The 27,919-nt window shown below is 43.9% G+C and overlaps 1 protein-coding gene across 2 annotated transcripts in view; it reads right to left on the minus strand.

The window, feature by feature from the left end:
- Positions 1–27,919, minus strand: part of IGSF9B (immunoglobulin superfamily member 9B) — a 1,223,958-nt gene that overhangs the window by 1,149,326 nt on the left and 46,713 nt on the right. The window lies entirely within an intron of this gene.

Genomic DNA, 27,919 nt, shown 5'->3' on the forward strand with positions numbered 1-27,919 from the left:
AACGGCGGTGGTGGTTCATGTCACCTCTGCAAGATCGCCTCACGAGTATAAGGTAAGACTTGTGGGACTCAGACAGAATCCAAAGCCCACGTTGTTTATCTTGCCCGGGCGTCATGAGCGACCCCGAGATCACCCTGCAAGACATAGCTGCTATTCTTGCCACCATGCAGGCAGAAAGTCACACTATACGGCAGGACATAGAAGCCTTGCAAACACAGGCAGCTGGCGGTGGAACGGGGCCTTGGGGTCAATTTCCTACAGCTAGAGTGACACAGGAAGGGTTATTGAGACCTCCCTTGTTCCAACCAAGTAGTTCTGCCGCATCCCCCGCTCCGGACACAACCATAGAGGTGCTAGCACCACACACAGTACAACTGGCTTGACCTGAACGCTTCTATGGTGACAGCACCAAGTATAGTGTCTTCCTTCATCAATGTCATTTGCACTTCATGGCTCGAGCTTCCGCTTTTCCAGATGATGCATCTAAGATTGCCTTTATATTTATCCTCGCCTACATGAGGGGTGATGCTTCCCTGTGGTCTATACCCATGGTAGAGAATGACAACCCCATGTTGTACAACCTCCCGGTTTTCAAGGATTACATGCGACGGATGTTCGCCCGCCATATGTTTGTGCAAGCCGCAGACAATGAACTACTTGGCTTGAAACAGGGAAGCACAGACTTGCTGCACTACATCATCACCTTCAGTAGATTGGCGATAGAGGCGCGATGGCCTGAATCCAAGAAGGTGTCAGACTTCTACAGGGGCTTGCGTGACAAGCTGAAGGACCTGCTTTCCCAAATTCCGGATCCTCCTGAGGACATAGGGTCATTCATTGACTTAGTGGTGAAAATGAACTACAGGCTACAGGAGCATAAGACAGAAAGGCACAGTGGCGGTGATTCCCGGTTTCTGACGCAGAAAGAAAAAAACACCGATGATCCGGTTCCATCCCATGACACTCCAGAGCCGATGGAGATAGGAGGCATTCGTGGGCCCCTTTCCAAGGAAGAAAGGGAGAAAAGGAGAAGACAGAACCAGTGTTTGTATTGTGGCAAAAGTGGGCATTTTGTCAGGGAATGTCCGACAAAACCTACCCGAGCACGAGGGAAGTAGCCTTTTGTTCTTCCTGTAGCAAAAGGTGACTGGTCGGGAAACGGGGGAACCCAGTAGGCAGTGGGGTCCGGCTACTGGGTTTCTCGTCCGCCAAGATACCGACCCCTGCCATTTGCGACAGTAGCCATCATCTGGGTGTGGAGATGACCTTACGTGCACTGACAGACCTGGTATGGCAGGTCACAGCCCTAATCGATTCAGGAGCTACCGGTAACTTCATCGACAATCAATATATGGTGGATCTGGGTATGGCCACTGTACCAAAGACTACACCTGAAACAGTTAAGGCAGTGTACGGCACGGACCTCACCTCTGGTCTCATTCACTTTGAGACCGAGGTCCTGGGGATGACGTTCAAGAACAACCATACGGAGTCCATTGCATTTGATGTTATCGATGCACCTTACATCCGCTTGATACTGGGTCTTCCATGGTTAGTGAAACACAACCCTCGGATTGATTAGGTGTCCAGGGTCATGCGTTTGGACTCGGTTCATTGCTCTTCTCTCTGTTACCCGCAGGCGTACTCCTCCTGTAATAAGGATGTGCAGGCCCATGCGCTACCTCTCACCGGAACGGTTATGGCCACGCAAGTGAACGTACAGGACGTATACCTGGACCTGGCAACAGTATTCGACAAGAAGGGGGCGAACACCCTACCCCCTCATCGAAGCTTCGACTGCAGAATAGACTTGATTCCAGGTTCCACGCTACCATGTAGTCGTATATATTTCCTTACAGAAAAGGAGAACGAGCACCTCCGTGTATACATTGATGACTACCTACACAATGGGTTCATACGCCACTCCAGATCGCCTACTTTGATGGGTGACGCAATCAGCGATGCAAGCTCACCAGTAGCATTTAACTTAATGGCCCTGTGCACATGCACTTTACACAGATCAGCAGTGCTAAAGTGCCCGGAGTCCTAGTACCACCAACACTATGTCAGAAAAAAAAGGCTAGGAGGAAGGCAAAAAGTTTAGGGATGACTCTGCAAAAAGGGCCAAGTCCACCACATATGTTTTAGTTCTACAATCCACGAACAGAACAAGTTACTGATAGGATGCTTGTGAGCACTGACCTTCTTGATGTAAATTGGGAGTAACATGATACAGATATTTGTATGTACGGTACACTTTGTGTGTCCACTAAGGTTGTTGGGATGCTTGGGCGAAATAACGTACAAATGAGGTGGAGGCTACCTATTCATTCACTTTCCCTTTGGTCATTCACATACGGAACTGGATAAAAGGATTTAGTTATAAGAAAAATGATTTCTAAAGGTTGAGCATATAGCCCGTGTTCTCACTGTACTTTTATTATTCTAGGTGTGCACGTAACCTTTTCTATTTGCCTCTGTCAGCATTGTAAGTATCTAGAATTTTCCCTGGGGAAGGTATACAGCAACTGTGCCATTTTAAACCAGTACATGGTTGGCCCAGCACATGATACTGACCACAAGATATTGATCAAAAAGTCCTTTGGTGTTGATTTATGCAAGATACACACTAATATGTACCAATATCATGCTAAACATAGATTATAGTTTAAGTAAAGTATGACAAATTGTACACTATGGGATTTAGGAGACACTAGGGCGATGTTGATTTTGAATCTAGATTTTTATGAGTGAATGTAGGAATGTGAGATCATGATGGAAGTTGTTTTTAGCAAGATATGCATGACTGTTGGGGGAAGGTATGCGTATATGTTTTTCTGAGGCGTTCTATTTATATGAATTGTAATAACACGTATTTGTTTACTTGAGGTATAAATTAAATGAGAACTTGAAATGTATCAATAAATATTTATTTTGAGAACTGTTGGCCATTACATTTAACGTTGACAAGCAGGTAATTGTGTATTCATGACTTGACTTATGAGCATCTATGACCTTTGGGTTTGGTGGTTGTTTTGTGTTAACTGAAGCAGTGCCCAGCCATTAAAAAAACAAAAACTTTGCATATTCATTCTACTGGCTAGAACCGGGATCTGTGGATCAGATTTGTACTTGCATCCATTTTTTTGCATTACATCTTTAAGGGTCCAGAGAAATCAATTTATACAATGTAGTCTGGACTGTAGAATATTCTCCGACCTTTAATACCCAAAAGTCGTGATAAAACTATTAATATTTAAGTTAGTATTATGATCTCTGGTTTGCTCCAACTGCAGGTACTGATCAAATAATATTGCCCTAAACTCGTTTTCCATGTAAGGTGCCATAGATGTCATACAAATATATTGAATATTAGATCAATCAGTCAAAATCACACAACTACCATCAAACATTTAGGATGTATTGTAGCGCTATTGGCCGTTTCTGACAAGATTGGATGACTTCTTAGGAGTCATGCAATTGAAATACTTACGCGTTGTGGAGAAATATGAAAGCAGGTGGATAGGGGGATTACTCTGCATGTGGATTGTAACGACAACAAAGGTATGATCCACTTTATCTTTTTTTTAAAACATTAGCCAGTGTTTTAGGGCGGGCTTTCCTTTTCCATCCCCTGGCGACAACTTCCCTGAATGATTAATCACAAGAAAAAACACATAAATTCATCCTCTGTATGTGTTCTACCACTGTGCTGACCAAAAGTGTGTAAAGTAAGCCCAGAAAGGCAAGATCCGTGCCAGATTTTCAGCATATCCACTAAGTATATATTTATTTACAATCAACCTAAGTCGAAATAATTTGGGTTACAACATAGTTAGTGGTTATCTTGCAAATCTGGTGTGCACCCAGCCATTATAGACCTACAATACACACTTTACACCGATTTTGACCCATAGTTTCATCAGTGCACCATGCAGCCCCAACAAGCAGAAGCTCTAATCCAATTTCTACCCCGTGACCAAACTGTGTGATCCTTGGAAAATAACAGTACCAAAAACTGATAACCTCTAGAAACAGACAAACCACCAGCATTAAGTGCTAAGTAAAACTGAAGAGTAACAACAAAGGGTACTGTCTCGAGTGCTTCCTGCCTTGCTTGCACAACTTATTGCATTTTACCTGCGCAGATTAATTGCATTTAAACCTGATTATAGCGCTTGACTGCTTTGCCACTTAACCTGCCCACAGATCGTAGCGCTAGACTGCCCTACCTAATTTGGGATTTGCTTTTATTTCTATCTGCTCGCGCTCGACGGCGTCGCATTGCTACACTGTAGCTTTCTAGTGCCAAGTAACTCTCCATAGCGCTTAGCTGCCAAGGTGCGCTTGCACTCGAAGCTATTCCGATTGCGGCCATTTTAATCGCACTGGTGTTGTTGTTGTTTAACCTCCCTGACCTCAGCCCCTCCCCGCTCCCGCCTCCCAGCTGACCCCCCCCTCCCACGGATACTGCTCTCCTCTCCCTTCCGCCCGAACGCTGTGACCGCCCTGCTCCTCGCAGAAGAGGTCGCTCCCAACGATGCTCCCTGCTGCCCATACCGCCAGACCGATAAGTGCTTCCTGCCTTGCTTGCACAACTTATTGCATTTTACCTGCGCAGATTAATTGCATTTAAATCTGATTGTAGCGCTTGACTGCTTTGCCACTTAACCTGCCCACAGATCGTAGCGCTAGACTGCCCTACCTAATTTGGGATTTGCTTTTATTTCTATCTGCTCGCGCTCGACGGCGTCGCATTGCTACACTGTAGCTTTCTAGTGCCAAGTAACTCTCCATAGCGCTTAGCTGCCAAGGTGCGCTTGCACTCGAAGCTATTCCGATTGCGGCCATTTTAATCGCACTGGTGTTGTTGTTGTTTAACCTCCCTGACCTCAGCCCCTCCCCGCTCCCGCCTCCCAGCTGACCCCCCCCTCCCACGGATACTGCTCTCCTCTCCCTTCCGCCCGAACGCTGTGACCGCCCTGCTCCTCGCAGAAGAGGTCGCTCCCAACGCTGCTCCCTGCTGCCCATACCGCCAGACCGATAAGTGCTTCCTGCCTTGCTTGCACAACTTATTGCATTTTACCTGCGCAGATTAATTGCATTTAAACCTGATTGTAGCGCTTGACTGCTTTGCCACTTAACCTGCCCACAGATCGTAGCGCTAGACTGCCCTACCTAATTTGGGATTTGCTTTTATTTCTATCTGCTCGCGCTCGACGGCGTCGCATTGCTACACTGTAGCTTTCTAGTGCCAAGTAACTCTCCATAGCGCTTAGCTGCCAAGGTGCGCTTGCACTCGAAGCTATTCCGATTGCGGCCATTTTAATCGCACTGGTGTTGTTGTTGTTTAACCTCCCTGACCTCAGCCCCTCCCCGCTCCCGCCTCCCAGCTGACCCCCCCCTCCCACGGATACTGCTCTCCTCTCCCTTCCGCCCGAACGCTGTGACCGCCCTGCTCCTCGCAGAAGAGGTCGCTCCCAACGCTGCTCCCTGCTGCCCATACCGCCAGACCGATAAGTGCTTCCTGCCTTGCTTGCACAACTTATTGCATTTTACCTGCGCAGATTAATTGCATTTAAACCTGATTATAGCGCTTGACTGCTTTGCCACTTAACCTGCCCACAGATCGTAGCGCTAGACTGCCCTACCTAATTTGGGATTTGCTTTTATTTCTATCTGCTCGCGCTCGACGGCGTCGCATTGCTACACTGTAGCTTTCTAGTGCCAAGTAACTCTCCATAGCGCTTAGCTGCCAAGGTGCGCTTGCACTCGAAGCTATTCCGATTGCGGCCATTTTAATCGCACTGGTGTTGTTGTTGTTTAACCTCCCTGACCTCAGCCCCTCCCCGCTCCCGCCTCCCAGCTGACCCCCCCCTCCCACGGATACTGCTCTCCTCTCCCTTCCGCCCGAACGCTGTGACCGCCCTGCTCCTCGCAGAAGAGGTCGCTCCCAACGCTGCTCCCTGCTGCCCATACCGCCAGACCGATAAGTGCTTCCTGCCTTGCTTGCACAACTTATTGCATTTTACCTGCGCAGATTAATTGCATTTAAACCTGATTGTAGCGCTTGACTGCTTTGCCACTTAACCTGCCCACAGATCGTAGCGCTAGACTGCCCTACCTAATTTGGGATTTGCTTTTATTTCTATCTGCTCGCGCTCGACGGCGTCGCATTGCTACACTGTAGCTTTCTAGTGCCAAGTAACTCTCCATAGCGCTTAGCTGCCAAGGTGCGCTTGCACTCGAAGCTATTCCGATTGCGGCCATTTTAATCGCACTGGTGTTGTTGTTGTTTAACCTCCCTGACCTCAGCCCCACCCCGCTCCCGCCTCCCAGCTGACCCCCCCCTCGCCCCTCCCCTTCCCAGTATCCATATATGACAGTCGCACTTGCGCGCAGCGTTCACGCGCAGCGACCGCGCCCAACCCGCGCCGAAGGTGCGCCAAAGGTAAGCCCGTCCGCGCCTGGACCGCGCCCAGCGCCAGACCCCCTGGCCCTCGCGCTGCCCAGCCCTCCCGCATTACCTACGATGCCGCCACCCTCCTAGCCCTTAACCCCGGTCGCGCCCCCAACTGCGTCCAAGCCGCCCCTGGTCAAACGCATGGACCTTTCTCCTGCTTCTCCTGCAAATTCAGCGGTACCCTCAACATCTCCGCTACAACCACACCACAGATTCCCGGCTCCAACCACCTACAATGCATCCTTCTCAACACCCGATCAGTCCACAGGCACGCCATTGACCTATGGAACCTACTAGACACCATTTCGCCGGACATCGCCTTCCTTACGGAAACATGGATGAATGCTTCCTCCGCACCAGACATCACCATTGCCATCCCTGAAGACTATAAGATCACTCGCAAAGACCGTACCAGCCACACAGGAGGAGGAATCGCTATCATCCATAAGAAATCAATCCGCATCTCTACCAGCTCTGACGCCAACCTCGCCAACTCCGAACACCTTCACTTCCAGATCCACATCGACCCCAAGACCACACTCAGAGGCACGCTCCTCTACAGACCACCAGGACCCCGCGCTAAATTCAGTGAAGACATCACGGACTTCATCACCCCACACGCGCTCCCCTCCAAAGACTACATCCTTCTGGGAGACCTCAACTTTCACCTCGAAAAGATCAACGACTGCAACACCGCCATCCTCGTGGACAACCTCGCCAACCTCGGACTTAAACAACTGGTCACCTCCCCCACCCACATCGCAGGTCACACACTCGACCCCATCTTCACATCCAGCAACCATGTCTCCTTCAGCCACACCACTGACCTCCTCTGGACTGACCACAGCTGCGTTCACTTCACCTACAACAAACCAAAACCCAGCATCCACCTCCAACCTACCCTGCAAAGAAACTGGAACAAAATCACCACAAACCAAATCTCCGCATCGCTCCTTCAAAACACCCCAGCCCTCTCTTCTAACGCTAACGCTAACGAAGCCGCAGCCAACCTCACCCTATGGTTATCCAACACCGCTGACACCTTAGCACCACTGAAAAAACGTCAAAACAAACCTGGCAGCAAGAAGGCCTCATGGTTCAACGATGATCTCAAGAAATCCAAGAAACTCTGCCGCTCCCTTGAAAAGGCCTGGAAAAAAGACCCAACCACCAGCACCAAGGACGCCTTCAAAAACGCCACCCGCATTCACCACCAACTAATCCGAAAAGCCAAGAAAACAGCATTCAAAGACCGACTTGACAACAACGCTCACAACAGCAAGGAACTTTTCAACATCGTCAAGGAATTTTCCAATCCCTCGGCCAACTCCAACGACATCACCCCCTCTCAAAGCCTCTGCGACTCCCTAGCCTCATTTTTTCCACAACAAGATTGCAGACATCCACAACAGCTTTGACAACCAACCCGGAAACCAACCCACCCTACCATTTGCTGATCATCTTCCACCCCTGAACACCCTTAACGACTGGAACCCAATCTCCACTGAGGACACCATCCGCCTGATGAATTCCATCCACTCAGGATCCCCCACAGACCCATGTCCTCACCACATCTTCAACAAAGCAGACTCCGTCATAGCACCGCACCTCCGAGACGTCATCAACTGCTCATTCAACTCCGCCACCTTCCCGGAAGACTGGAAACACGCTGAACTCACCGCCCTTCTGAAAAAACCCACAGCGGACCCCACCGAACTCAAAAATTACCGCCCCATCTCGCTTCTTCCATTCCCGGCCAAAGTCATCGAGAAAGCTGTCAACAACCAGCTCGCCGCCTTCCTCGAAACCAACAAATCCCTCGACTCCTCACAGTCCGGCTTCCGAGCCAAACACAGCACTGAGACCGCCCTCATCGCAGCAACAGACGACATTCGAACTCTACTGGACAATGGAGACACAGTCGCCCTCATCCTCCTTGACCTCTCTGCAGCATTCGACACAGTCTGCCACAAAACCCTTTTACAACGCCTCAATAACATCGGAATCCAAGGAAAAGCACTTGAATGGATCACCTCGTTCCTCACCGGAAGAACCCAGAGAGTCCGCCTTCCACCATTCAAGTCTGAGGCCTCTGAAGTCATCTGCGGCGTACCACAAGGATCCTCACTCAGCCCCACCCTCTTCAACGTATACATGAGCCCCCTCGCGGCTATCGCACGCCAACACAACCTCAACATCATCTCTTACGCGGATGACACTCAACTGATCCTTTCTCTCACCAATGACCCCAGCACCGCCAAAACTAACCTACACGAAGGAATGAAAGAAGTTGCCGAATGGATGAAACAAAGCCGTCTGAAACTGAACTCAGACAAATCAGAAGTCCTCATCTTAGGCACTTCCCCCTCTGCATGGGACGACTCCTGATGGCCGGAAGCCCTCGGAAAAGCACCCATCCCGACAGACCACGCACGGAACCTAGGCGTCATCCTGGATTCTTCACTCTCAATGAACAGACAAGTCAGCGCCGTATCCTCTTCCTGCTTCAACATTCTTCGCATGCTCAGAAAAACATTTCGCTGGATCCCCTCCGACACAAGGAAAACAGTCACCCACGCTCTGGTCACAAGCCGACTGGACTACGGAAACACCCTCTACGCAGGTACTACCGCAAAACTCCAGAAGAAACTCCAACGAATCCAAAACGCCTCAGCCAGACTCATATTAGACATCCCACGCAACGAACACATCTCTGGTCACCTTAAAGACCTCCACTGGCTACCCGTCAATAAGAGGATCACCTTCCGACTGCTTACCCACGCACACAAATCACTCTACGACATCGGTCCAGAATGCCTCAACTCACGACTGTCCTTCTACACCCCCTCCCGCCAACTACGCTCTTCCAGCCAAGCCTTCGCCACTGTACCTCGCATCAACAAGACCACCATGGGAGGCAGATCCTTTTCATACCTGGCTGCTAAAACATGGAACTCACTCCCCGCTTACCTTCGCCTTACCCAGAACCACCTAGCATTCAGAAAGCAACTCAAAACGTGGATATTTGACAAGTAATCCTCCTCCCCTCCTAAGCGCCTTGAAACCCTCTGGGTATGTAGTGCGCTATACAAATTATATGACTTGACTTGACTTGACTTGACGCATCCATGCCGTCATGGTTAAACAAATAAGCAAAGATTGAAGATGCATAACAGCACTGAAAGGAATCCGGCTACAATTGGGTTTTACAGACTAACCTAAGAATGCTCAAATGATCTGCAGTTGTGCACTCGTGTAAGGACATGTTCTTGGGTTTTTGAGAATTCTCAAGAATCCATTTGACACTTTGTAAAGACTTAATAGCAAGATTAAAGAAAGTGGCTTATGCCTTCTGGGGCATACAGTTTTAGGCATTTACATTAGATACCAAAAAGCAGAGGCTCACAAATGAACTGAGGAACTGGTCATTTCAAAGCTTATGGAGAGGAAATGGAAGGTCTTTCAGCGTTTTAAAAAATGCCTCTGAAAGTGCTGCTGCACTAATTGATATTGAAATTCCAGTCTGGGCAGGCGGAAGTGCTTTTTTGACACATAGCATGTCATGTTAATGTCTGGAAGAGTGCCTTTCATACTATCTGGTGATTACTATCTTGGCTTTACTACCCAGTTGTATGTGTAGTAGCACATTTATGGATATGCATGTAAAAGGCAAATTGATGTGACTGAAGCGAAGGTGATTCACCCAATCAATAAAGTTTCAGGAAAATGCTGTCAACTCCGGTCGATACGGCCATTTTATTTTACAAAGTAATACTGTCACTTAAATATACAGAGCGGGTTCTTAGGAGCCACTCTCCCATGAACCAAGCAGCAGGCCGGAATATCCACAGAATGTTCTGATAAGATCCCTGTTAAATCCGGTTCGTGAATAAAGAAAGAAGTACATTAATCAGAAGGAAGTCTTCTTTATTGTAATTTCCTTCACAGCATCTACCAAGTACAACAGCCTGGAACAGAGGTCTGGCGTAACTGCCAAGCCCCAAATCCAGAACACAGAACCCCCATCAACAATCTAAATAGCAAAGAGACAGACTAGACTGTCCACAATCTAAACCATAGAAACTATAGAATATGACACACCTCCCCACTTTCCAAAAACAAATAAAACAAAATAATAAAAAAAATTCATGAATATAATCTTTAAGATAAGTGGGAGCATGAGTATTGCGATTGCTCTTTCTGGGAACAGAAGACACATCACCAGAAAAAACAACTTCATTTTGACAATTTAAGCTCTCAGAAGAGACATCCCCATCCAAACAGGTTGTAACCTCCAGGGAAGGCAAAGATGAAAAAGATGCATCTCCACCACTGGCAGACTTTAGGTCATCACAAATGGATGAAGCAGAAGAAGATTGAAAATTGTATGCCAAAAGGGTTTTACAGTTCTTTGAGATTTTTTGATTAACAAGAACAACATTTCTCTTACTCCACCATTTACCATTAGCAAGTAAAACAGAATATTTAGAAACTTTTACAATTCTGGTAGGAGAGTAAAATTTTGATTTCTGATTTTTACCTTTAAAAGGCCTTTTTACTTTGACAAAATCACCAATATTAAACTGTACTTCCTTTGTTTTAAATTTATCATCATCATTAATTTTCATTCTAGACTGTTTACATTCCACATTTTCACGAACTTGATCAATAGATGGCAACTTATCATGAACTCTAGTTTGATCTAAAACCCAAGAAGGACTGAGTTTTGAAGAGCCGAAATGACCCTTAAGTAAAACAAAGGGAGTGACACCAGTTGTGGAGTGAGGAGTATTGTCATAACTCCAAAGTCTTTCTTGAACAGCTTTAAAAACAGAAATATCTTGCATGCACGCTAACTGAATAGTATCTTTCAACATTTTGTTACACCCTTTCCACCATGCCATTTTCTTGAGGACTATACAGGGCCACAGTGAGATAATTAATACCAAAATTGAAGAAAATGTTTTGTGTAACATGAGATTTAAACTGAACACCATTGTCAGAGATTAGAAATTTAGGGATACTTTCTTTATAAAATAATTCATCTAAAAAGTCAATAACAGCAACAGTAGTAGGTTCAGACATAAATTTACACTCAACCCACTTTGTAAAATAGTCGACAACAACTAAGGCATACCTCAAGTTTGATTTCAAATTGTACATCAGCCCGATAAAATCAAAACCTAACTTTTCCCATGGACCATGAGGAAAAGCGACCGGATGAAGAGGGGTATTACGGAGCTTTAAAGATTTGTCAGCATCCAAACAACTAGTACAACGTCCTACAAAACACTCCAACATCCATTCCAGGCCACCAGTAAAATAATCTTAGCCTCTTTTTAGAGCCAGTTAAGCCAAGATGACCTTGGTGAGCCACTTTTAACAATTTAGTTTTACGTTTGTTTGGAGGTATCAATAAGGTTCCTCTCATGAGAAAATCATTCTCCACTGTAAGTTCGTCTTTCATTTTGTAAAATTGTCGCAACCGTAAATCCAGATTTCTTTTTTCTGGCCAGCCCTTGATGATGTGACTTTTCACCAAATTTTGAACAACATCAAGTTTAGAAACTTCCAACCACTCTGCATTGTCAATGGTGCCTTCTAAAACAACCAAACCATCAACTAAACCCACAACACAATCAACATCATCATCATGGAGAAAATAATTATCAGGTTCACTTAAAGGACACCTAGACAAAAAATCAGCACGTTGATTTTTCCCACCAGGAATGTGTTTGAGGCAAAAATTGAACTCAAACATCCTAGAAAGTAATCTTACTAACCTAGGGCTGACATTGTCGTGATCCTTTTTTGACAAAAGAAAAACTAACGGTTTGTGGTCAGTAACTAACATAAAATTCCTGCCCCAAAGAAAAGTTTCAAAATGTTTAGTGGCCCATAGACAAGCTAAAGCTTCTCTTTCAATGGTGCTATACCGTCGCTCAGAAGAGGAAAGAGATCTGGACGCAAACCCGACAGTCTGCTCCACACCATCAACCAGTTGAGATAATACAGCGCCAAGTCCAACACCACTGGCGTCGACTGTAACAATAGACTGAATGTCATCTCTAAAAGAATGAAAAGCAGGAGCATTTACAATAAGATTTTTCAAATCAATGAAAACTTTGTTTAAAGATTCATCCCACATGAAATGTTCACCTTTCCTCAGTAATTTCCGTAACGGTTCAGTTTGTAAAGCAAAACAATCTGCAAATCTTGAGTAGTACTCACATAACCCAAGAAAAGACCTCAATTGGTCCTTATTTATGGGACAAGGACTATCAACAATGGCTTAAACGAGATCTTGTTTTGGAGAAATGCCTAGACCTGAAATGTGATGACCAAGATAATCAATGTTATCCACCATGAATTTGCATTTAACTTTTTTAACTGTTAAACCATTGGATTCCAGAATGCAGAGAACCTCTGATAATTTTTTTAATGATCATTAGTATTTTTTGTGTAAATTAGGATATCGTCTTGATATGCGAGAACATCACTGCACTCTCCAAATAATTGAAACATTAATTCCTGAAAAACAGAAGCGACCGATGCCAGGCCAAAAGGCATTCTTAGAAATCTGTAGGGACCAAAAGGAGTGTTGAAAGCAGTTATAGAACGGGAGTCCTTAGTGAGTTCCACCTGATGATAGGCGGACCTTAAATCAAGACAAGAAAATATTTTAGCTTCTCCTAATTGAGCTAGCATGTCTTGTATTTTCGGTAAGGGAAAGCAATCAATTAGAATATTTTTATTTAACGATCTTAAATCAATGTATAATCTGATGTCCTTAGAGCCCTTTTTTTAGTGATAACGATCGGAGCAACCCACTCAGAAGAATTAATAGGCTCAATGACCTTGTCTAAACATAATTGTTCTAAATGTTGTTTAAGTTGAGCCCTGATGGAAAGTGGAATGCTCCTCACTTATGAACAACAGGAACAGCATCTTTCTTTAAGATAATCTGATGTTAATAAGTGTGCACCAAACCTAATTTGTCCCTAAACAATGCATCATGTTTAATGCGTAGTTGATCTAAGGAGAAATTAGTAGTAGTGATATCAACTAAAGATATTGGACAAGAAGTACCTGGTCTCAAAACCATCTTAAATTTACCTTGATCCTTCCAGCCTAAAATATTGTACCCTTTCTTGGCCACATATATCTTAGTTGAAATACATCTGTGCTGAAATTTAATATGGTCATGAAAGAAACCTAACATATCAATATTATGGCCACCGAAAGAAATGGTATGGATATCAGGAGGAAGTAATTGAACAGAATTCCAATGTTCATCAAATAGAACATCAGAAATAAATGTAACTGGTGAACCCGAATCAACAGTTACCCGTAAAGTAACATTACCAACGGTGACATCATACCAAGGACCCTCATCATCCAAATCCGAATCAACATACAAAACAATTTTCTAGGAACCTTTGACAGTACAAATGTTATTTACTGTAAACTCCTCTACATTCTCTATGGCACTAACTTTTACAGGATTTCTATTACATTGCCTTGTGAAATGCCCCTGTCTTTTACAATTTAAACACGTTTTACCAAGGGCAGGACAATTCCTTGCGTTGGCTAAATGAGAAAGTGATCCGCACCTATAACATGCACTAGGTTTCTTTGAATCTTTAACATTGTCCTTATTTTTGCTAGGAAAGAACTTAGGTTTTGTACTTAAAGCATTAACTGTTTCACTAAGAGACTCAATTTTATTCTTATTCAATTATTTCTGAGAAGAGACAGACCTTTCTATACCCCTGGCTAGTTAGAGAGTTTCTTTTAAAGACGGATCCCTACAACAAAGTAACCTCTCTTGCACTTTTTTTGTTGAAACAATTTACAATTAATTGATTCCTTAAATAAGAATCAATATTACCATCAAATTCACAAGTGGCAATTAGTACTCTTAATTCTGTTAACAAGGTGTCATTAGTTTCATATTCAAATTGATGTCTATTGTAAAATTTGTGTCTTTCGACAACAACACTGGTCTCATCAGTGAAATAATTCGCAAGTCTGGAAGCAGCCTCTTTAAAACTGTCCCAATCTGTTTCATTAGTTTGCGTAACTGGAGGTAAATGGTCAAAGATGTGTTGACCTTCAGCCCCTAAACTATTATAAAGGAGTGCTAATTTCCTAACAGGATCGAACTTTTGACCATCTAATGCTATGATGTAATTTCCAAAACCTTTGAACCATTGTTTCCATCTGGTTTTAAGAACTCCAGGTTCTGCTAGAAAATAAGGAGGAGTAACAATGTTACTTGACATCCTAAAACAATAGCGTCAAACACTTCAAAATACAAAAAAATAATTATAGTAATCAACTTTAGTGAACAAAAGTAGTGACAACAAGAGTACCAGTTGAATGTTCCACTGCTGCAAAATTTTAAATGTATGCATAAAATTCCACAAATGTGCACTTGCTTGTTGAAAGTTCAGCTGTTGAAGAAAACAAATAATTTTAAAGTTGAGATGTGCGCACCATCGAAATGAAACAGTGCGCAAAGAATCCCACAGATGTGCACATCATCGATAAAAATGTGTGCAACTTGAGCAGGAAGCTTTAAAAGTAAGATGTGTGCATAATCGTGAAGAAAAAAATGCACGTTGCAAATTCTGCGAAAGGTATTATAGAATTAGATGTGCACAAAAACTAACACCCAGATTCATCAATGTCCCGATTTGCGAGTCCTTAATAGCGATTATTAAGGAATCGCTATTATCGGGATTCATGTAGAAATCGCAAAATAAATTGTGATTCCTACAGCCTCCTTATTTGAGATTAGCAAATTGCTAATCGCAAATAAGGATTGACTCTCCATTCATTTCTATAGGCCAAAGGCCCATAGGGATGAATGGGGAGTCAATCCTTATTTGCGATTAGCAATTTGCTAATTGCAAATAAGGATGTGATTTCAAGGGTGCCAGGGGTGTCCAAAGGACACCCTGTAGCACCCCTGAAATGTCAATGTAGACTGATGTTGCGCACACACATGTCCAAAGGACATGTGTGTGTGTAACCTACCACTTAGAAAAATGCACTAATGTGCATTTTTCTAAGTTTTCGCTATTTACCACGAAGTCAGACTTCGCAGTAAATAGCGGTAAAAAATAGCGAATTCGCAATTTTTCAAAGGTTCATGAATAGCATTTAAGGAATCTCTAATTGAGATTCCTTAAATGCGATCGCAATTTGAGAAATCGCAATTATTTGCGATTTTTCAAATTGCGAGTTCATGACCCATTGATGAATTTCAAATGCCATTTTTGCGGGCGCAAACGGCCGAATTTTGCAATTCGCACCGTTTGCGCTCGCAAAAATGCTTGATGAATCCAGCTGTAAGTGTCTTTAAACCAGAAGTGAAAGTGTACATCCAAGTGTCGAAATCAAGCAGGTGTGCAGAATACGTGTCTTTAAAGCAGAAATGATGTGTGCATCATCGTGAATAAATAACGCACCTTGTATCAATCAAATAAAGCAGGTATGCACTAAGACTTTGTGTCTTTAATCAGAAGTGATGTGTGCATCATCGTGAAGAAACAATGCACGTTAAATACTGGTACAATGAAATCGGGAAAAAAATGCAAGTTGCCGCCATAAACCAATCAAAGTTGGCAGCACGTCACGCTGGCTACGTATTGCGTCATCAAACAGTGCGTAAAATGACGCGTAGCAAGGCTGTGAGGGAGTGGAAGATGGCCGTAGAATTCCGAGGATTCAGAATTCGAAACAGACGGTGAGTTATTGCGCAGTTAAGATTAAACTTTGAAATAGTGGAGCGCTCACGGAAGGATGAAGGAAAGTCACAGGTCAAAGTGTAATAAACAAAATACGACCTGTTCACGAGTCTTTTCCGTTTCTGTGCTCAGGCAAGACCTTTCCGCTTCTGCGCTCAGGGAAGGTCTTTTAAGTTCTAAATCCTTTTAGCTCCCAAATCGTTCGAGGGACACTTGAAGGTGAAGGAAAAATATCCCAATCGTCGCCAATGTTAAATCCGGTTCGTGAATAAAGAAAGACGTCCATTAACACCATCGCTGCTGATGGTATTCCCCTCCTATGCTGACTATGAATTTTTCCCATTGTTCATGACGAGCTCAGCTCGTCATGAGCACAGCTCAACCGTGCCTCATGACGAGCTGAGCTCGTCATGAGCATCGAAGGCGTTATTCAGAAGGAAGTTTTCTTTATTGTAATTTCCTTCACAGCATCTACCAAGTACAACAGCCTGGAACAGAGGTCTGGCGTAACTGCCAAGCCACGAATCCAGAACACAGAACCCCCATCAACAATCTAAATACCAAAGAGACAGACTAGACTGTCCACAATCTAAACCATAGAAACTATAGAATATGACAATCCCCATCAACAATAATCCTACATACAGGCAAACCTCTCTGCCAGCCCTCCATGCAGGCACACCCGTCTGACAACCTCACGTAGAAGCAGACCTCTCTCCTAATCCTACACAGAAGGCTACCGGTCTGATAATCCCCAAATAGAGGCTGTCCTGCACAGCAACACCATGTAGAGGCACACGTCGAGAATTAGCTGTCCGATATCTTTCTTTTTTTTTTCAACAGACTTTATTAAGATTTCAACATTGCATACAATAATGGATCTCCTGATTCAGCAGTAATACATACAAAACGCCTACCAACAAAAGGCAGGAAGTAGTTCTCATAAAGGCCAACCCTTCAATTTCAATTGTCCATTACCCGCATTTGTATGTCAGGGAAAAGCAGACATCATAATAACAGTCCAACCACCAACCCACCACCCCTTACTCAGCATCAACTAACTACAATAGTTATACATCCACTAGGATATCTTCTCTGTCAGCTGTCTTTCAGGCCCTAGGTATAGGCACATCTGGCTGACAACCCCTACATAGTCACATCTCTCTTGCAACCCCTAAGTAGAGAACACCTCGCTGGTAACACTAAAAGCACACCTCTAGGACCTCTCATACATAGAGAGGCACACCTGTCTGAAAACCCTACATAGAGACACATCTATCTGACAACAGATGTGACCAATGAGCTGACAACGCTGTATAGAGGCACACCTCTCGGACAATCCTATATGGAGACACACACCTGTCTGACAACCCATATACGCTGCTGGCATTTAGTGTTGGTTTCATCTGAAGGGGCATCCTTCAATGAGCCTCGCCTTAACTCCATGGTTGCCAGAGAACTGTTGAGCACCAAACAGGACCACTGTTTAAATAAGGCCCTCCGTCATGCACAGAATTTGGTGGAATAGTTCCTCCATCACAAATGTGACGGATTTCACGTTTGCCATATAGGAAGTGCCTCATATCCAATGTAACTTGAAATATGGCGGATGGGACATCCATCACGTAACCTGTCTGCCAAACTCTAAATCAGGCCCTAAATACAGTGGGGATTGTATACGAATGTGGGCACTTCAATTTAACAATTACACGCAAATGCATCAATCGTTAATATATAAGTGACTACAGAAAACAAGCTCATATATATAGAAATCAAACATACTAATATACTTGACACCAGCTATTAAAGCAAGTCAACAGACACTGGCCAACTTCCATTTGCCTTGCACATGTTTTGCTAAATAGTTCCAGTCCAAAAACCATGCTCTGCATCGCAAGTACTACACCGGTATACTCTAATGTGTGTGATGCTGGCACCAATTGCCTCAAGTGTGCACACTCTGCTTCTATTATCTACCTTAAATATGTTACATGTATGTCTAAGCTGCTGCTCGGACATCCCAGAACACAACTATCTGCCACAGGCTCGTCCAATGTAGGTGTCCGCCTCCGCGGCCCTGTTTTACCATGCGGCTCTCTGTCAAACTGCCACCTCTCAACCAGCTGACGCCACCTTACCATCGCGAGGCTCCATGCGCGCCCGCCTCGTGCGGAGGCCAATCCCTGCATCTCCCTCGGCGCGAGCGCAGCCCCTGCCTTCGGCTCAATCTAGCTGGCAGCGCGCGCTATCTCTGTCGTGCGGTTCATCTTCCGGGTCACTTGCTTCACGAGCTCGCAGGGAGCAGAGGGGCGCAATCAATGTCCCAGTGTCTGCGTTGGATGCAGGGCTTTCATCCAGAGTTCAGGGGAGGAAGCGGGCATTGTTTGGGGGGATTTTTTTTTAAGTTTCCAGTCGGATCTCGGAGAGGCAGAGCCTTGTTAAACTGACTCCTCCAAGAGCTCAACATCAACGCAGAGATCTGGAACGGCTCGTGCACAGGCCTGGTTGTGTCGTCAGAGTTCGAGAACCAGAAGTTTTCCTGAGACATAGTGGGTGGAACCAGGCCCTAATCAGTCTGTATGCCAGAGTCTTCCATAAATAAAAGTTTTTATTTGGTGCTCCCGAGGACACAGGCCTGCGCAGGGTGTATTCAACAACCGATTTCAACTCCAGGAGGGGGCAGAATCAGGCCAGGTTGTTCACAATATCCTACAAAATGGACCCAGTGCTCCAGGAGTACCACAAGCCATGTTCTGATGATATCCACAATCTTACAATACCTATCCAGACTTCTGGGGGGGAGACGGATCTTGTTAGACTGTGTATGACATCATAACACCAATCAAAAGCTTCGTGAAGACAGCAACAGTGGTTGACTGCGTTCAACATTGTACAGCACCCAGTGGCATACCTATGAGGACGCATATCCTGCCTGGGCTGTGCCTGAAATCTTACAAGAGCTTTAGAAGGACCTGTGCCCTTCTCCAAGTGTATCTGCAGCGGCCTCCTACGGCATTGACATGGCCTAGTGTTGAAGATACAACCTACAAAGAAAGCGTCATTGGCCCAGAAGAGAACCTGTAGGTGGGACACATTCATTGCTGTGGCCCCTGGTAATAAATGGGAAAATCAATATTGGGAATTTAGAACTGCCAAATAAAACGGTCACTAGACAGGCACACGCCTCTGATGGGCCTACTACATTCCATCTGATAGGGATGGAGATTGGGACATGAGCTATTAATCACACACAGAATACCCTACAGGAAAATTAGGAGGCTCAGCACATAAAATGTAAGTAAAGATACTCCGAAGCAGAGCCCATCCAGTCCATCTGTCTAATGGACATCCAGGTCAATCTATCTGTAGGACTTTGAGCTCTGCCAGGAGACTATGTAAGCCGAGTATATGGTGCTGTACAACTGCCAACATCGCAGCAGTCTAGACAACTATTCCAGCCTTGGCAGACCTTGTTCACACACCTACCAATGTCAACGCTCTCTAGACAAATATTCCAGCATTGGAAGACCTTGTCACATACCTACTAATGTCAACGCTCTCTCTAGACAACTATTCCAGCCTTAGAAGACCTTGTTCACTAACCTACCAATGTCAACATGCCCTAGACAACTATTCCAACTTTGGAAGACCTTGTTCACACACCTACCAATGTCAACATGCTCTAGACAAATATTCCAGCTTTGGAAGACCTTGTTCACACACCTACCAATGTCAACGCTCTCTAGACAACTATTCCAGCCTTGGAAGACCTTGTTCACACACATACCAATGTCAACGCGCTCTAGACAACTATTCCAGCCTTGGAAGATCTTGTTCACACACCTACCAATGTCAACGCTCTCTAGACAACTATTCCAGCCTTGGAAGACCTTGTTCACACACCTACCAATGCCAGCGCTCTAGACAACCATCCCAGCCTAACAAAACTAGTTCATTCTTCTGCCAGTGTCAAAACAGTTTAAGCCACCATCCCAGCCCCGCAGACTGTTCAGATGTGCTTATTGTGAACACTATTCTAGCTGCTGAAGACTTTAAGATATGCTCTCAGTGGTATCCCTGTCTAGACATCTACACCAGTCAGTGTATACTTTGTTTGGCAAGGTCCTGGTATTGCCACAGTGTAAACAGCAATGGCAGTCAGTGTAATGCATTATCATTCATGCTTTTAGTTTCAGCCCTATCCTGACCACTGTCACAGCCAGAATGGACCAAGTTCACACACACCTACATCATCAACTCTCTTTAGAGTTATACCGGTCAGTAAAGCCCAAAGAGACAAAAACTGGATGAGTGGCTCACTCTTTGAATCAGTACTCTGTGAAAAGATGGTGCACCACGCGGGGAGGAAGTGCTCATGAGAAAGCACAAAAAGAAGGCAATTCCCTAGATTAGTGGTTCTTAACCTTTTGACTTATGTGGACCCCAGTAAATCACTACTGGAACCCGGAAACTCTCACCTAATACATTTCTATGATTTGAATCTCAAAACAAAACACAAAAGTACATATTTTATTTAATTCACAAACGAAAAATATGCAAATATAGAAGTCTTAATTTTAATAGGAAGGTTGGAACTTTTAGAAATGTTATTTTATTTCTAAAGATGACGCAATGGGTTGGACGGTCATATCACTTTGTTTTCTTGGCTCCTAATGCATTTTCTTTTTTTGGTGCATACCAATTCTTCAATTGAGGCCAACCTTTGTGCACACTAGATTCTGCTTGCTGTACTTGCGCAACTCCTACAAATCAAGATAAGGAAACCAACTCAATTTTCTAAAATTCCTAACATTACAGAGCATTTTAAAATGTTCAGATGTCAGTGTGAATATGTATACTTTATTAATCTGCTAATATTAGTGAATTTTCGAAAAAGTCATAGACCTCGTGAGTAGGTGGTGGGGATATCAAGTTAAGAAACCCTGCCGTAGATATATTTCAACTTGGGATTGCAGCATTATAGCCAAGTTGAAATAGTTTTCTAACAGCAATTGCCATTGTTTGAAGAATGGGCAGTGGTAGATGAAACCTAAAAAAAAATAGTAAATGAAACAAAAAAAGTGAGCATGGAGCACAAGAAACAACAGATGTGAGCCGATGCTGGCAGGGTGGGTGTTAAGTAAGGCATGAGGTGTCACCTGTATAGAACGAAAAGTGATCAAATTGCACCTAAGTAACAACTAGATAACAGGGTGAAAAATAATACGTTATTTACTTTCAGTAGCAAGCTTTCTGGTGGATATTGCATCTACCCAAAACACAAAAAGATATGGTGGCTGTGTAGTACTTTTTATATCAGTGTTATTTGTACAAATCACTGGTACCTTGATTACCAAGTTTCTGGTGAGGGCGGGCAGGGCCGGACTGGGAACCAAAACCGGCCCCGGCAAAGTGCTCGGCCGGCCCCTGGGGGTAGGTCTGAGCTCTTTGCCGGGGCCGGTTTTCGGACGATTTTGTTGCAGGGCCGATTTCGCAGCTATGCTGCATAAACGGCCCTGTAACAAAACCGGCCCCCAGGGGTCCAAAACCGGCCCCCGCCCTTGCGGTGCACCGGGGATTGCCTGGTGCCCGCAACGGCCAGTCCGGGCCTGAGGGCGGGAGGTAAAAAAAAGAGGAAACACCAATCTTTTTGAAAGAGGAAGCCGTACTCACATAATAGGACATGCTTCATCACAGGCAGCCTCTCCCCACCCTGGTAGGGCAATGCCACCAGGGTGGACTCAACCTCCTAATGGCCTCAATGGAGGGAGTTCTTAGATAAGGTATTTTCCTGAACAATACAGGGGGTGCAGATAAAGCTAAAAGTATCTAGCGGGAACCAGGTTTTCTCCTTTAATAGTGGTAACCGCTGGTGCACCTAAAACAAACTATGCCATGGAATGAGATCGCAATGGCTCAAATCATTGTCTTTTCACCATGACAAAGGACTACAAGGCCCATGCAAATAGACTCACTGAAAATCTGACAGAAAGAAAGTATCTCCCCAACTCATCAGAAAAGCTAATAATAGAGCCATAAATAATAACATGTAGCAAATGCTGTCCTCTTTTGAAAGAACCACTCAGGACAGGTTAATCTGTGTGACAACATTTAATCCCTCTTTAAACAAGTTGCTGAAAATCATCAATAACAAGCTTTTGCAATGCAACAGGTCTCGCATTTGCTTAGGTTTAAGCTATTGGCCTTATAAAGGACAATGCCTTTTATTTATCTGTTTTGAAAACTAACACATAAATAAAAGGCATTGTCATTTAAAATGCCAAAAGCTCAAACTCTCGCAAATACGAGACCTATTTCATTTCAAATGCTACCCACTCATGCATTGCAATGCAAGCCCACCAAAAGAAGAGCAATTGTTTAACAAACAGCCAATTGCTTGAGTTGAGCAATGCTATACTACCTGGTGTGGAGCCAAACCCCAGTTTATGTACAATACAACAAGTTTGTAACAATAGGTACACAGGCAGCTGCGCAGTCAAGCCAAAACGACAAGAGAGAAACAAAATTGAGGAAGAAAGAGTGAAGGAAATTAGTGGTTCAAAACATGGAATACATTTTGGAATAAAGACAAAATGAAACCGAAATAGTGATGGTGTTGGGGGGAATGGGAAAAAAAGGATGAGAGCAAACAAAATGGAAGAAAATAGGCAAAAAATGTCGAAAGAGGTCTTAGAAATATAGAAATGAGTAAAGAGTGTGAGAGAGAGAGGAAGGAACCGAAAAAACCCAAATTCAAATAGGAAAAAGAAAGATATATTATATGTACTGGAAGAGGGTATGGAAAAGGGAAAGAGAAAAGTCAATAGGAGAGCGCCTCGCAGCTCGCACCCATGGCAAAACGCCGTGGGAGTGAACCTTTCAGAAGAGGTGGGACAGGCACCCCACCTTTAGCCATTTGAAGGCTTTGATTGTAAAAAGACACATGCAAAAGCCAATCCAATGCATGGGAGGAGTCAGGCCCACACAGAGTAGATCTCAAATACAATAAGAGGGGCCCTTTAACCACCAAAGGAGTAGGGCACCAAGTAGATCTCAGTCAGAAAGTAATCCCCTTTGGGTAACTTAGAACCTCATATGTCAACCAACCAACCAAATAGACGTATCACCAAAACATAATTACACCACCATCAAAGGGCCAAGTGCTCAAAATTTGTAAGTACAAATATTTTATTAAAAATCACCAAACATGTGGTCACACATAGAAAATATTTCATACAATGTTAAAACCATTACATCAAAATACAAACATGATACATAACATGAAACACAAAACACCAAATAATTCAGTGAAATATTGGGAGAACCTGCAAGAAAGTTCCTTCTTGTCAAAAAGAGGCCATGTCATCGGACAAAGATCATTTATCTAAAAGTTCATTCTCGAAGCAATTAATTTGTTATTTACAACATATGTCCTCACAGACTCAATGTGCCTCTTTGAACGAGCATCGACGCGTTTCGGTGGCTGCTAATGTTTTAAGGCCACCTTCTTCAGGAAAAGAGGCGATATCTCCCAAATTTAAATACAGATCTTTTCTATAATCCTAGTATCCTTCACTGTGGTGGGCAGGTACAGCCGTGCATAAAAAATCTTGGGGGTTCAAACCCACTCCCCTCTTAGTCGGACACCGAAGGTGCCCAGAGAATATACTCCAGCTTCTATGTTTTCAGCACCCAATGTATACACGAAATGAGGACCCTAAGCTTTCAAAATGGATTCTCAAAATTTAGTGTAGGGCCTCTTCTCTTTTCTTTCTCGAAAGTCAGGTATTGACAATCCTTATCTAGTATTCCATGGTTCTCTTACGTTTAAAAAAAACTAAAAACTTAATTCTTCACTCTCAGATCAGTGATCATACGGGATGCCAAACTCAGGCGTTTGTCAGCCCGTATGAGCATTACATTGAGAGGGGACACAGTGACAGTGACTTGGAATGGTGCATCATTGAGAAATTGAAACAAAAAAATATATATAGGATTCAACCACTTCTTCTCTTTGAACAGAGAAGGGTGTACAGACTCCGCAACAACATCAAGGATGAGATACCCTCAGGTTATTTGAATTCCTAAAAACAATGAGAGCAGGGATTTCTTAATATGTAGGCTCTTGGTGATTGCAGTATACACCAGGGGTTTATGTAGAATCCTAACGGTCGCGGGGGCGCGCGGCTCACCTGCGCGGGTGACAGAACCGTTCCGTCACGGCTCGCGGGTGAGCTGTGCTTGTGATGGAACGGTTCCGTCACGGCCCCGTCCGCTTAATGAAACGCGCTGCACAGGCGCGAAATCAGCGCCGCGCAGGCACGGAGAGCGGGCCATGACGGAACCGTTCCGTCATGAGCACAGCCCACCCGAGGGGCGTGACGGAACGGTTCCGTCAATAGCGTTGAAAGAGTTAAAAGCAACTTGTATATTATTACTTTCCACCAGATTTATTCTGTGCTCTGGTGTTATAAATTGAGTGCCAAACTCAATGGTACTCTATCAAGCACAGAAGCATGAAAAAGCTACATCAGTCATATGGTAATTTGAACCTTTGACCAAGAGTTACATGTCGATATCTGCAAAAAGCCCACCAACCCACAAGCCAGAGAAAGTAAGAAAGAACCCCCCCCAAAACAGAGAAATACACCAGTTATTGTTGAGTCAAAAAAACAGTAACTTCTGCCACATCATTATCTGACCCTTAACTCATCCCTGCGCAAACATTCAACCCACATTCTTATATATTTTTTTAAGATGTCATAAGTGAAGTCATATGTAGTGCATGATAAGGGTTAAGGTACCAGTGTATCTGCCTCACATGTTCCACCCCATGATACAACAATACCATGCAAGTATTTTTAATCATGGAGGAAGTCATCTGGGTCCCCCACCACAAGTGCCTGGGGGGCAGGGTCTCTCCATCCTGACCCTTAGGCCCCTTAATACAAACTTTCAGGACACAGGGACAAAGGACCAGAGTCCTGTAATGGGAACTGTAACATGTTAATCAGCTGGTGTGGCTACTTCAGACAATGGGATTTGACATTTCTTTTTTTTTAATGATCTGTATTGCTAGATTCTAGTGATACATCATGGTCGAGATAAAACTAAGTTTTTCCATAGGATTAACCACTACTATCACTCTTTAAATGCAAATTTCTTGAAAACTATTGAACAGATTTAAACCAAATAACGAAAAGCACACTCACCAATTGTTGTTAAATAAGTTAGCTGTAACTTGCACACTTGCCAAGCACAGTGATGTCATTAACCATTTCATTTCAGATGTCGTCAATGATGTTATCAATGGTATCATAGAATGTTATGAGTAATGTGATGTATGGGGTCAAAAGTTAAAGGTACTTCATTTATTTGTAACTGGTCAATTTTAGGGGTTTTTTTAGTCTTAAATTTTGTGTTTTAACTGACATTTTCACCTAACTATAGGGGGTTTTTTTAGTCTTAAATTTTGTGTTTTAACTGACATTTTCACCTAACTATAACATCACTTTAACCTTTAGTTAGTTCATTGAATTTCTGAAGTTTTTTAATGTAAAGAAAGTTGTTATTCCCATCCCTGCCCCAGCCAGCCGGCCCTGCCGCTGTGCACGGCCTTTGTCCCTTCACGGCAAGGGGTTGGCTGAAAAGCCTGGCCTGCAGGCAGACCCTTCCTCCAATTTTTTTAGAAGAGCTACCTTGGAAATGTGCGGAGTGGAGTTGAAAGCAGGGAGTAGATGCCGAAGGGACACCCACCCCACTTTTAAAAATTGCTTTTCGATCCCACTGGACTCTCGTGGAAAGAGAGGGTGGTCGCACTGGGCTCCCTTGAGAGTCCCACAGGATTGCAGCAACCAAATAATTAAACCCAAAAAAAATGTAACATTTGTTTTTAATATGGCCCTAAGGTGGATCTCTTTGGAACCAACCCTAACTATAGTGTATTACAGTGTATTTTTAGCTTTTTAACATTGCCACCACAGTACTGGTAGTCCGTATTCAAACATTTGTACCACCTATTACCACTTTAATAAATGGTAATATTCATAATAGGTAGGGGAAAAATACAAAACCTAATACTTACCTAGAGCTGAAGGCATAACGCAGAACACAGGCAAACTGTATCTAAAAACAACATGGCTGCCTTTAACTTTTGTAAAGGCAGTCATTAGCCAATCACCTAATGACTTGTCATCGCTATGTACCACGATACTGGTGTGAAATACCGCAAAATTTTGCAAAAATACAGTGACAGAAGACAAAGTTAAAATGCCTTAGAACTTAAAAAACACTTACTCTGCTTACCTGTACTACCCAAAAGGATCATCTGCGCACCATAATGTCTAATCCTGCCAAGTTTCATGTAAATACATTTTGCCATTTTCGCTCTATGGCCAACACAAAAAGTCTATGCAAAAGGCATTAGAGTATAATTCTGTTTTGGGACCCTCCCTTTTTCTTTGCATCCCATTGACCAATGCTGCAAAACTTTCAATCTTCCACCAATGTAACGGGTGAAATAGGTTTGCAAAGGGGTGCAAAGTTATTAAGGGATAAAAATCTGAGGAATTCCTGTCTCTGGTAACCCTAACTAGAACAACAGTTTGGCTACTGCCACTCTGCTATCCATCCATCCATCGATCCATCCATCCATCCATCAATCCATCCATCCATCCATCCATCCATCCATCCATATTATGCACAGTTCATTAGCCTCACACTACTGAAGGTCCATACAATTCCATTCCTCCTGCAAATAATTACCACCAGGTGTGTCTCAAATATGCATACTATATGGCCCACGACAGGGCAAATTTTCAAGCTAGCCACGGAATATGTAATTACCACTTGGATCCATTGTACGTAAAAATATCCAATATCTTTGTATACCCCTGCATCTACAGATACCTTGAAATTCAATCGAAAGCTCATTTCAGACGCACACACACACACACACTGCTAGATTTCGGAGCCTATAAAAGCAGCTGCACAGAAACTCTTCAAGTGAAAATCACACATCCCTAGGACACAGGCAGAAGGCTCTGAGTGATGGGAAAGCACAGCAGCAGAAAGAGAAAGCAACCAGTGCGACTCAGAAACCATTCAGACGAGCGACAAGCACGGGTTTGTTAGGTGAAGGCTTCCAGAAGACATTTTGTTCAAACAGCTCTTTGGCTATTTGGTGTACAGTTGTCAACACTACAAAGAACAATAAAGAATTTAGATTTTTCTCAACACTGGATGGACATTTTTATATCTGTTTAATGGACTTTTTTCATAAAGTGGTGCAACTTTCAGTTGAAAAAGTGTATTTTGGTTGTTCTAACCACCCCAGAGAAACGGCAGGGGCTGTGGAGTTGCACATGTTGGGAGCATAAGGCTCTCTGCCCAGTTTAAACTAGTGGGGAGATTGTATAGGGAGTGAGGTGCATCACAAAACCAGGGGAGTTTATGCATAGGTTGGCTGTTCCCTTTGTGCCTTGGAGTATACATAGGGCATTATCTTGTTTTTTTCCCAATGCAAGTCCTCACATGAGCCCAACCCAGAAAGAAAGTGCACGTGTTGGCGCGATCTGTAACCTACAGCCTCTTCCTAATGCCGTGCCACTCTCAGCCAGATCGAAGGATGGCTTTATGGCACACACTACAGTAACTAGCTATATAATGTTCACATCTTCATTTACATTAAAAACCAAGCGTC

This window comes from Lissotriton vulgaris, chromosome 2_1, assembly GCF_964263255.1.
Source record: "Lissotriton vulgaris chromosome 2_1, aLisVul1.2, whole genome shotgun sequence".
NCBI lineage: Eukaryota > Metazoa > Chordata > Amphibia > Caudata > Salamandridae > Lissotriton > Lissotriton vulgaris.